This window comes from Leptodactylus fuscus, chromosome 6 (assembly GCF_031893055.1).
Source record: "Leptodactylus fuscus isolate aLepFus1 chromosome 6, aLepFus1.hap2, whole genome shotgun sequence".
In the NCBI taxonomy this organism is placed as follows: Eukaryota; Metazoa; Chordata; class Amphibia; order Anura; family Leptodactylidae; genus Leptodactylus; species Leptodactylus fuscus.
In genome coordinates this window covers 16,993,887-17,006,183 of record NC_134270.1, presented here as the reverse complement: position 1 = coordinate 17,006,183, position 12,297 = coordinate 16,993,887, and the positions used below count along the sequence as shown (strand labels likewise).

Here is a 12,297-nt window from a genome sequence, read left to right as displayed (position 1 = left end):
TCACCGTACCTTCTTCCGGCGGCGTCTTCTTACTTCTAGGCCTCAGGCCTAGGGCAAGTCGACTGCGCATGCCCACGGCCACAAGAAAAATGGCCGCTTCCACAGTATTGCAAGTGGCCATTTTCTCATGGCCTGTGGGCTTGCGCAGTCTGCTCTGCCCAAGGCCTAGAAGTTACAAGCCACCACCGGAAGAAGAGGACGCTGCTGACGAAGGTGGATGCGTTGCTGGAGATTTCTCTCGCAGCATTGGGGACGCCCCCAGTGCTGCAAGAGAACTCATTTGCATACTGACAAGAACCGGGATTCCTATGGAACAGCGGCGCTGAGAAAACAATGAAGGGTAGAAGAAGAATACCCTTTCCGACATGTTACTCAGAAAAAAAAGGATTTGTATGATTAACGCCTTCAACAGTGGGGGATCAGTTCTGACTTCAAGCTCTTAAAAAAATCGAGTGGTATCACCGTCCAGTCCGGGACTTTTACCACTCTGAAGAGAGGAGATACCCTGTTCTAACTCCTGAGCCAAAAAAGGTGCCTCAAGCAGAGACACGTCTCCGGGAGGAAGGGAAGGAAGGGCCGTAGCCGCAACGTACTGTGAAAGCGAGAGAGCGGGGGCCGGATGGACAGATCCTGGCAGGGGCAGATGATAAAGCGAGGCATAACACTCCTGAAAAGCAGAGGCGATATCAGCAGTAAGGTGAGTGAGCATCCCTGAGGATGTTTTGACCGCGAGCACATGGGAGGCCACCTGGCGCTCCCTCACCACCCCCACCAGGAGTCGTCCCGCCTTGTTTCCCCATTCATAGAAGAAACGCTTGCCCAACTGCCGCAACCGCTGCTGCTTGCACTCAAACAAAGACTTGAGCTCCTGTCGGGTGGCCGTCAGAGTCTGTTTATGGTGGGCCTCCAGGGATGCCAAGTCACTCAGAAGGGTCCGGAATCGCTGCCCAGCCTCTCTCTTCAAGCGTGCCCCATGTTTCATCAGGACACCATGGAGGACACATTTCAGAGCTTCCCATTGAGTATGCGGAGCGGTGTCGTCTTCCATGTGGTCCTGAAGAAAGTGGGAAACCGAAAGCTTCAAATCCTCCAAGCACTGGATGTCAAGAAGGAGCGACTCGTTAAGTCTCCAGGTATTGGCACGGGGACCAGAGGAAGAAGGGGGGCGGAAAGCACAGGTGACCGAAGAGTGGTCAGAAAGGAAAGCAGAATCGATCTTAGCTGAGGTAACAAATGAAAAGAGGTTATGCGAGATGAAAACATAAGCGATTCTACTATACGCGTTATGAGGCAGAGAAAGGAAGGAGTAGTCTATATCAAGCGGACGAAGGATCCGCCATACATCACACAGCAACATGGAGTTTAGGAGTCTCCTCACTTTGTTCAGCGCACCATAAGAAATGGAAGACCTACCTGAGGAAGTATCAATTACGGGGTTAAGAGGGAGATTAAAGTCACCACAATCAACTGAAAGACCGAAGCCAGGGCAGACAAAAGCAAGGGTACCTGGTCAGAATTGGGGGCATAAATATTAGCAATGGTATAGACTGAGCCATAAATTTCACAGATCAAGAACAAATATCTAGCTTCCCCATCAGACTTGGAGTCTAGCACTTTTACAGGCAAATTCTTGTGAAAGAAAGTGGCCACTCCACGAACCTTGCCTGAGGGACTACTACAATGGAACCACTGCGGAAAATACCGATTCCTGATCACTGGGATACGATCAGAAGCAAAATGCATCTCCTGCAAACACAGTACCTGCACTTTCCGCTTGTGCGCATAATACAAAATCTGGGACCGCTTCTCAGGGACATTAAGACCCTTGACATTAAATGAGGAGATAGAGATATGTGGGAGGGGAACAGGGGGAGGAGGAAAGAGCACAAGGAACAGGCAAAGACGAACAGGGAAGACCAACAAAAACAAACCACAAAAAGCAACAAACAAAACAAATAAGAGTGGGCACGAAAGGCAAATTACGCCCACGGGAGTAACTAGAGGAAGTCGGAGCACAGGTCTCCAAGCGGTTCCGCTAAGCGGCACCAAATTACGTGGGAATGAAGAAGGCGAGCCACAAGACAGGGCACAATCGTAAGAGACAGTAGAGCAGAAAAGTAACATAAACAAGAACCACTCCGGCTCCGACTCCACAACAGAATGAAGGTAATATACAGACAATAAACAGAGGAACCTGCAACTAAAGAGTGTTAAATAACAATGGGCACATCCATGAACGAGAAGTCACATCAAAACAGAGATATGCAGCATGGAACAAACTCACAAAGTCCATCCGGGGAGGGAGCCTGTACAGGGAAGGTACTCAGGTTGGAGGTTCATGATCCGGAAGCGGCTCCCTAGGACGATGAGATTTCCGAGGCCGAGAAGAACCAGGAACAGTCGCGTCCAAGGCATCCCAACGCAGGAGAAGTGGGCTGGAGCAGTTGGGGTTAGCCAATAGCAAAGTCCATTCAGGCAGTTGCACAGTTGGAAGGCCCAGGGAGTGGAAGAATCTGGGTAGGTCCTCCGGGTGGGCCAGAGAGAGGATCCGGTCACCCCGGCGTACTTGGAGAGCAAACGGGAAGCCCCAAGTATAGGGGATTTTGCGGTCCTGCAGCATGGAGAGCAGGGGTTTCAGAGCGGCCCGTTGTCTGAGGGTGTATCTGGACAAATCCAGAAAAATAGATAGGGACGCACCCTCAAAGTCTACAGTTCTACTATTACGGACCCTGTGCATAATTTCCTCCTTAATTGCATAGAAATGAATCCTGCAGATCACATCTCTGGGTTTGGAAGGGTCAGAGCTGCGCGGGTGCAGGACACGGTGAGCCCGGTCCATCTCAATATACGAGGCAGGCGGCTGGCCGAGCAAGGAATTGAAGATGCCAGTAAGCGTGGGGACAAGATCCGCCGTTTGCACAGATTCAGGCAGACTGCGTATCCAGATGTTATTGCGGCGGTTACAGTTCTCAATCGTCCATGTGTAAGACGAGGTGACCGACCTGGGCAGAGTGTACAGTGGATTGCTGTCGCAGAGAGTCCATGGAGGTGGTGACAGAGGAACAGAAGTCCTCCAAGGCCTGCACCCACTGCTGAAGATCAAAGATATCAGACTTTGCCACTCTCAAGTCCTGTCGCCAGGCCCTCTTCAAATCACTAGCAAGACCGTCCATATCTCTCCTACTCAGGGCAAGAACAGCCTGTTGTTCTGGAAATCTCTGCAGAGTGAGGGCCGCTTCCTCAGGTGGTGGGAGACAGGAAACAAAGGCAGGTGTCTCAGCACGCAGGGCCGCCGCAGTGACGCCGGATTCAGGGACCTTCCTGCAGGTTTCAGGGGGGGGGGGGGGCAAATATTCCTCAGAGGAGAGGTCAGGAGTCTGCGAGTGGGATCCATGGGCTATGCCCGGGGTGGCTAATAGGGATCTCTTATACAGGGGGGGTCCATTCCCCAATCTTGGTGAGTAGCAGCCACCCCATTATGCCAATCCCCCTGGTGGAGTAAACGGGGGGTCATTAGTAGTGACCTCTGAGAGCCTCCAGCATCGGTTGGGGGAGGTGAGACGGTGGAGATCAGCGGCGCCCCTGATCCCTGCTGGGTAACTGCTGCCTGTTGAGGGGGGGACCGCATGGGACCAGGAGACAGGGCAGGAGTAGAAGCGGAGGGAACCGGTACCTGAGTCGGGTCCGGTTCAGTAACAACAGGCCTGGCATCAGTAGTGTCTCGGCGCCGGAGACCAGGCAGAGAGGCAGAGGAGGAGGGGCGTTGCTGAGCCCTGGAGCGCGTGGGAGCCGGCGGAGGAGATGGCGCTCGCACGCCGAAGTAGGCCACAGAGGCCCCCGGCTGGCGGTGTCCCGTCCTTGGGGTGAAGAAGTTGGAGATGGGACCCTCTGGATGTAGGGAGTCCCCCTGAGCCTTTTTGCCCCTAGTTTTGTCCATCGGTGTGCAGAGAAGTCCACAAGAGTCGGAGCACGGAGCGGAGCACTTAAACCATGCGACCGCTCGCGTGCATGCCAAGCCACGCCCCCGCCTCCTTCAGTTATTTAATTGTGTAGTAAAAAAGCAGATTTCAAATGGCAACTTTCTGGCTTTAAGAAACACAAAAATAAATCAAGAAAAATAATTGTGGTAGCCAGTAACAGTTAGATTTTTAGAACAAGCACATGGAATAAATTATGGAATCAGTCAATTCTGAGGAAAAAATATGGAATCATGAAAAACAAACAAACAAAATAACGCCAACACATCACTAACACTTTGTTGCACCACCTCTGGCTTTAGTAACCGCTTGCAGCCTCTGAGGCATTGACTTCATGAGTGGTAAACAGTACTCTTCATCAGTCTGGCTGCAGCCATTGCTGTTGCCAGATCAGCTTTGCAGGTTGGAACCTTGTCATGGACCATTTTCAGATTTTCAATTGGATTGAGATATGGACTTTTTGCAGGCCATGACATTGACCTTATGTGTCTTTCTTCAAGGAGTGTTTTCACAGTTTTTGCTCTAAGGCAAGATGCATTATCATTTTGAAAAATGATTTCATCATCCCCATCCTTTCGATAGATGAGATAAGAAAAGTGTCCAAAATGTCAATGTAAACCTGTGCATTTATTGAAGATTTGATGACAGCCATCTCCCCAGTGCATTTACCTGACATGCAGCCCCATATCATAGATGACTGTAGAAATTTGCATGTTTTCTTCAGGCAGTTGTCTGCATAAATCTCAATGGAAGGCACCAAACAAAAGTTCCAGCATCATCACCTTGCCCAATGCAGATTCAAGATTCATCACTAAATATGACTTTCATCCACAGTCCACAATTGTCTTTCCTTAGCCCACTGTAACCTTGTTTTTTTCTGTTTAGGTGTTAGTGATGGCTTTCTATTAGCTTTTCTGTATGTAAATCCCATCTTTGAAGAGTCCTGTTTATCACTCATAAAGTCGATGCCTCAGAGACTGCAAGCAGTTATAAAAGCCAGAGGTGGTGCAACAAAGTACTGGTGATGTGTTGGAGTCTTATTTTGTTTGTTTTTCACGATTCAGTCATTTTTTCCTCAGAATTCAGTGATTCTATAATTTATACCCTGTGCTTGTTCTAAAAATCTAACTGTTACTGGCTACCACAATTATTTGTCTTGATTTCTTTTAGTGTTTCTTAAAGCCAGAAAGTTGCCATATGAAAGGCCTTTAGGTTTTGGTTTTTTTTCATGGCTGTGATCTGCTTTTTTTCTACACACTTAAACAACTGAAGGAATAACCTCAGGGACTGGTGATTCCATATTTTTTGCCAGGGGTTGTAAGGCTGCCATACCTTATCAAATAGCTTCAGTTTTTTCATATGTACAGTAGTTATGATAGCCACTCTATGTTTCACTTATAAATAGGTTATTCATACAGGGGCTGCTAACAAAATATAGTGGGATAGCTTAAATGTTCTGTATTGTGCCTTCAGGTTAACCACCAATAGGTACACCAACGGTATTTTATGAAATATAAGACCCCAAAGATTCTAAATGAGTGAGTTCATGAGGACCAAAACACACTAACATTAAGGCATCCTTAAAATTAAAAGGTTATTCCATTTCACCGTCTCGTGGCTCAGACCAGATGTGGCACAGACAGCCAAATGCGGCTGTTCTACAGTTTCTCTAACTTCTGTAGAGGTAAATAGGTGTAACCTTAGGTAACTCCTGAGGTTACACCATTCCCAATGAGTGTTGTAATATTACATGGTGCTGCGTGGAGAGTTAATGTGCTGGGCCATAAGGCTGAGTTCCCACTGGGTTTTTTGGTCAGGATTTTGAGACGGACTCCACCTCAAAATCCTTATCAAAAAAACATCTCTCATTGAAATCAATGGGAGCCGGTCAGTTCTTTTTTCAGCAAGTGGTTTGTTCCAGCTCCCAGAGACATGCTCATTCTTCAGGCGGATGCCACGGCCGGATGTCCTGAAGACACTCTCCCTCTCAACTAGGCCCATTCATTTGGGCCTAATTCAGAGTGGAGTGCTGCAACTGGATGCTGGTGCACTGCACCGGCATCCACTTGCGGCTACCCGTTTTTTGGACCGGAATTTGAGGCGGCCTCCGCGTCAAATTCCAGTCCAAAATACCCCGTGTGAACTCGGCCTTATAGTACAGCGCTGTCCTTTACACCATTTGGTTTCTTAGTCTGAATGACATTCCCAATAAGATAGCGAATATATCAGCAATGTACTGCAATGCAGGAGTATTGAAGTACACGATACAGGGGATCAAAAAATCCCAAGTCCCCTTGTGAAACAGTCAGTCAGATTTTTTTTTTTTTTAATCTGTACCATTTATCCCCCTTCTGCTCCATAAAAACTACTGTATATTCATCATTGTGATTCTGAAGGCCCTGGCAGTGAACCCCTACGATCACCAGCAGGACTGCGGCTGATACACATAGCCATGTTCCTGCCACAGATGGATGACTCAGATCCCTTATTAACCCTTAAAGAGGTTCCTTCTGCTAACCCCTAGGCCTCCCATGGGGTGCTGAAAGGATGCCATGGAAACCATAGAGATCTGGCCATGCTCTCCTATACTGCCATGTACGAAAGCCTATTAGGCCCTGCCAAAGGCTAAAAGACTGAATATCGGTGTTACAGAAGTATTACACTGTATTATACAAGTGATCAAGACATCTCAGGTTTGTTAAAGAAAAATGAAAAAAAAAAAAAAAAAGTTTAATAAAATGTTGATTGGACCCCAAAAACTACAGGTTGTCCCGCAAAAAAAAAAAACCAACATAGGTCCATCATCAAAAAAGTAAAAAGGCTAAGGACATCAGAAAACACTGACCCCTAGTAAATAGTTTAATACAGCTACATTGTGTTTTATTCAATAACAGTGGTAAAACATAATAAAATTTATATAAATGTGATATTGCTGTAATAAACCCCACACAAATAAAATATAATAAAACACCTAATCCAAACATTTTATGTCGCCCAATATGGTACCAACAAAAAGTTTTGGAGTAAAACAGTGCCTAAGTTCTTGGTCTTCTTCATCGGATGAGTTCACACATGCGTTGCGCTCTTCGCATGTAATCAATTTTTGGTAATCCATCTAAAGATCACAAACACTGATTCAAAACAGTTTGTAAAAAAAAAAAAAAAAAAAAAAACACTATTGATTTCAATGAGTTTTTAAAACAATCCACAGGTCTGCGTTTTGAGCATTTCTGCCATGTATCCGCTCTTTTGGACGGAGACCAAACTCTGACTTGCAACACTTTGTCTTAGATCGAAAAAAAACAGATACATGACGGACCACATCAAAACCGTTTTGCGGTCTATGGAAGGCCGATTGTAAGGGCACTTTCACACCTGCGCTCGTTGTCCAGTTTGTGCAATCCGACCAGTTTCCGTCTACTGCCCCGTGAAACTGGACTGGAGACGGAAACCCGGCAGTCAGTTTTCAAACCCATTCACTCAAATAGGTTTGCAAAGGTGATCGCCCATGTAAGTCTACTGCCTGTCCGCGGGGAAACTGTTTTTTTTAACCGGACACAAAGTCCTGAATGTCCGACTAAAAAAAACGGTTTCCCCGCGGACAGGCAGAAGACGATCACGGGCGATAACCTTTGCAAACCCATTCAAGTGAATGGGTTTAAAACCTGACCGCCGGGTTTCCATCTCCAGTCCAGTTTCGCGGGTCAGAAGACAGAAACGGACGGATTGCACAAACTGGACAACGAGCGCAGGTGTGAAAGCTCCCTAGTCAGTTTATGTCCATTTTGCAATTCATTTTTCCCTTTACACATGCTGAAAACATTTGTTACATGAACATAACATACGTCTCTCCTGCGTGACTTCTCTGATGTTTAACAAGATCTGATCCATTTTTAAAATGTTTCCAACATTCTGATTTCTGAATATGAAAGTGGTTTCTCCCGTGTGTGACTTTTATCATGTTTAAGCAGACCTGATTTACGGCTAAAACATTTCCCACATTCTGAACATGAATATGGCTTCTCCCCTGTGTGAATTCTCTCATGAATGGCGAGATCTGACTTCTGTTTAAAACATTTCCCACATTCTGAACATGAAAATGGTTTTTCCCCTGTGTGAATTCTCTGGTGTTTCATAAGAGATGATCGCTGTTTGAAACAGTTTCCACATTCTGAACATGAATAAGGCTTCTCCCCTGTATGACGTCTATCATGAATGACAAGATCTGACTTCTGTTTAAAACATTTCCCACATTCTGAGCAAGAATATGGTTTTTCCCCTGTGTGACTTTTGTGATGTTTCGCAAGAGATGATCTCTGTTTGAAACATTTCCCACATTCTAAACATGAAAATGGTTTTTCCCCTGTGTGACTTGTCTGATGTGCAATAAGAATGGCTTTCCAAGCAAAACATTTTCCACATTCTAAACATGAATATGGTTTCTCTCCTGTGTGAATCCGCTCATGTCTAAGAAGATTTGACTGGGCTACAAAACATTTCCCACATTCAGAACATGAATAAGGTTTTTCTCCTGTGTGAATTTTCCTATGTATTTCAAGCCCTGATTTCTGTTTAAAACATTTCCCGCATTCGGAACATGAATATGGCTTCTCCCCTGTGTGAATTCTCTTATGTCTAGCAAGTTTTGACTGAGCATCAAAGCATTTCCCACATTCTGAACATGAATATGGCTTCTTCCCTGCATTAATTATTTGATGTTTAACACCCATTCTGTGTCTTTTATCTTGTATCACAGTCTGTGATGGATCAGAAGATAGGACCTGTATAGAAGGATCAGATGACAGACCTTGGCTGTAAAGGGCTGAGGGAATATCTGGGGTAATGACATGTTCTTCATATGTATCTTGTGTGATACCGCCATCATCTGCATTATAATCTGAAGATATGAGATGTCCCTCTGAGCTCCTGGTACAGTCATCTGTGAAGAAGAAAACTGATTTTATAATGTATGAATATTATATCATTAACATTATATTGAGATTTTATAGCATTTCTTTATAATAATGTCCAAAAAAATTACAAAGCCCATAAATTCAGCGACTACCTGACTTAGGCTCTGTTCACATAAGCATTGTTATTCCACTTGTTTTGCTCCATTATAGGAGAAGAACAATGAAACTATAACTGAAACATTGGATTCTTAAGATGATGAATCCCAACTGTGTCTGACCAATCCCACTGACTATAATTGGGTCCAATGACTTTCCCCCACTAGTCTGGCATTTTACAAGCATTTTTGCCGTATTCTGCTACATAGTCCTTACTACAGGGTGATTCAAAAAGGAAGGTGCAAAAGCAGCGGCCTGTACTTCTAGGAACATCAGTGGTAAATGGTCAGAGGCTAAAAATCAAAGCAAGACTGGCTTATTGTCCAGAGTAACCATCAAAGTAACTTTCATTTTTCAAGAGCCAAATGTGCTTACATAGTGTGACATAAGATGGTGAAAGCAAAGTCAGAAAAAGCATTCTGCGAGTTGGAATTTCCAAAAACAGGGTCTGTTGTGACAATAGATTTAGTCATCAAGACTCAGCTGTATTATAGAGAGACCTGGCATTAATGCCCACAGTGTTCGCTCACATTAACACTCCCCCAAGCACCTCAGTCAAAGCGGACTTGGATGTCATTTTCTAAGGGGTGCATGGGTGCCACCGTTTTAGGGTGAATTGCTGGCCCCTAGAACAGTAAATTGGGATGGCAATGCATTGTGATGACAGTTATAATAGCTTATTTAAGCCTCCCAGCCTTGTCTTTGTATTACTTCTATTACAGGCTGGAGCTGGACTGGGCAGATCACCTGGATGCGCTGCACAGAAATGGTCACAGCAGGCTCTACCTGCTCAGGAGGCTGAGGGTCTTTGGAGTCCAGGGGCCACTTTCTAGGGCCTTTTTCAACTCTGTGGTAGCATCAGCCATCTTCTTCAGAGTGGTCAACTGGGGGAGCAGTATATCAGCCAGGGACAGAAATAGACTTGACAGACTGATTAGAAGGGCCAGGTGGACCCAGTACAGGTGGTGGGTGACAGAAGGATGCTGTCCGTAGTGAGCTCCATGCTGGAGAACAACTCCCATCCCATGTATGAGACCATGATAGGACTGGGCAGTACTGTCAGTGGCCGACTGCTTCACCCCACGTGTGAGAAGGAGCGCTATTGGAGATCCTTGATCCCAACCGCGGTCAGGTTGTATAATCTACATCAGGCTAAACAGAGATCACTCTGCACAGAGAACTAAATGATCCTGAGTCTTTTTTCTTCTTCTTAGTTGCTATGATTCTTAGTATCTTTCTATCTGCTATTCTGAGCTTTTACATGTGTTCTTTCTTGAAATATATTATTGTATTATCTATGCTGCTGTAACATATTGAATTTTCCCATGGTGGGACTATTAAAGGATTATCTTATCTTATGCAGCCTGTAATAAATGTGCAGTAATTTTTGCAATACTTTGGTTTGCAGGTTGAGGACTCTAAAAAAAAAATATCAAGTTTGGCTGAACCCAAAGTGTTTGTTTGAAAATTCATAACGAACTGGCTTATTATGAACCAATTCCTCATCTCTAGTTACTACTCACCTGGGCAATCACCTGTAGGAATGTCCTCCTTACTCTCCTCATCACCCCTCACATAAGTCTCCGGAACATTAATATTGTTCAGATCTTCACCCGGATACAAAAGCTGTGAAGCAAATATTGTAAAAGTCACCAGACGGATGGAGAAGTCACGTGGGATGTTTTATAGGATAAGAAAAGATAATTCATTATCATGACCACCAAAAGTGATAGCAGGAGATATCTGACCAAATAGCTGCAGGTCTCCTGGATAAATCCACCATGTTGTCATCTACCTGATCATCCTGGAGGACATTTTCTTCATTACAGTCCTGTGGTAGAAGAGGACTGGGACATCTCTCTGGAGTTCGACTACTCATCCAGCAGCCTCCATAGTCAGAAAACTGTGAGAAGATCCAAACAACATGTCATGTCTATGGTCAGCTTTATCCTGCCATCTCCACCTTTCTCATTACACAAGTAGAAAACATCTAATACTGTGGGATAAAACCAGACTGACCACGAGACCTTCACAGCCCTTCTACAGGGCAGAGGAAGATTTCATGTCACCTTATCTCCATCTACCTGATCATCCTGGAGGACATTTTCTTCCTTACAGTCCTGTGGTAGAAGAGGACTGGGACATCTCTCCGGTGATGTTCTCTTACTGGATGGAACTGGAGGAAACACATACAGGGACTGAATTCATTCTTTCCATACAGATAATGAGAGGCCGTGTGTATTTAGTCATGTCTATTACCTGCTGATGTGAGGGGCTGCTGATCCTCCATCATCACCTCCTTGTACACATCTTTGTGTCCTTCTAAATACTCCCACTCCTCCATGGAGAAATAGACAGTGACATCCTGACACCTTATAGGAACCTGACAACACAATGATACAGTCATCACCAGATCCCTTCATAGCGCTCCTGTATAATGTCCCAGCATTCCCAGCAGTGTCACCTCTCCAGTCAGCAGCTCAATCATCTTGTTGGTGAGTTCTAGGATCTTCTGTCCATTGATCTCCTCATGTATCAGGGAGTGAGGTGGAGGCCCCGGGATTGGGCTCAGGGTTCTCCCCCATCCTTCAGATACAGGAACCTGACAGCGCCCACTAGAGGTCTTCTTCACTACTGTATAATCCTGTTTATGGAGAGACACATTAATAAATATCACTCCATCCATTCCCAGAGTCCCTCACCTCTCCAGTCATATCATCTGTTATTACTATAGGTAAGAATGATGTAATGTGACATCATCAGAATCTCTCACCTCTCCTGTAAGCTGGTACAGGATCTCTAGGGTCAGATTTAATATATTTTCCACCATCTTGTCCTGATCGCTATCCACCCTTGATGGGTTGATTAAAAGATCTCCACTGAGAGGAGCCTATACTGTAGGAACATGATTGGAAAGACATTAAGTCAATATAAAGTCATACAAAATCCCATGTAAATATAGACAATTCCTGGAGATAATAAGATATAACATGAGGAGATAATACGGGTAGATCTTGTATATTCTCTCTCTGTACATGGATTGGGGCAGGAGCTGAATAACTCTTTACAGCAGTTTGTGTGGATATGTGCTGGGTAAATGAACACGTACCTGACAGTCGCTCCATTCAGCTCTCTCCTGTGGATAGTTGACAAAGTGTAATGTGAATAAGCTCCTGTAACCCCTTCTTACAGCTTGAAGTAACTGTATCTCACTTCAATGATGACATATTATTGCATCACTGTCACTATAT

At 45.0% G+C, this 12,297-nt stretch overlaps 2 pseudogenes; both read right to left on the bottom strand.

Annotated features, from left to right (window-relative positions):
• The window catches only part of LOC142209930 (uncharacterized), a 520,021-nt pseudogene extending 508,088 nt beyond the window's left edge, over positions 1-11,933 (bottom strand).
• LOC142209074 (uncharacterized) lies at positions 7,603-10,729 on the bottom strand (annotated as a pseudogene).
• Positions 11,934-12,297: the final 364 nt, after the last annotated feature.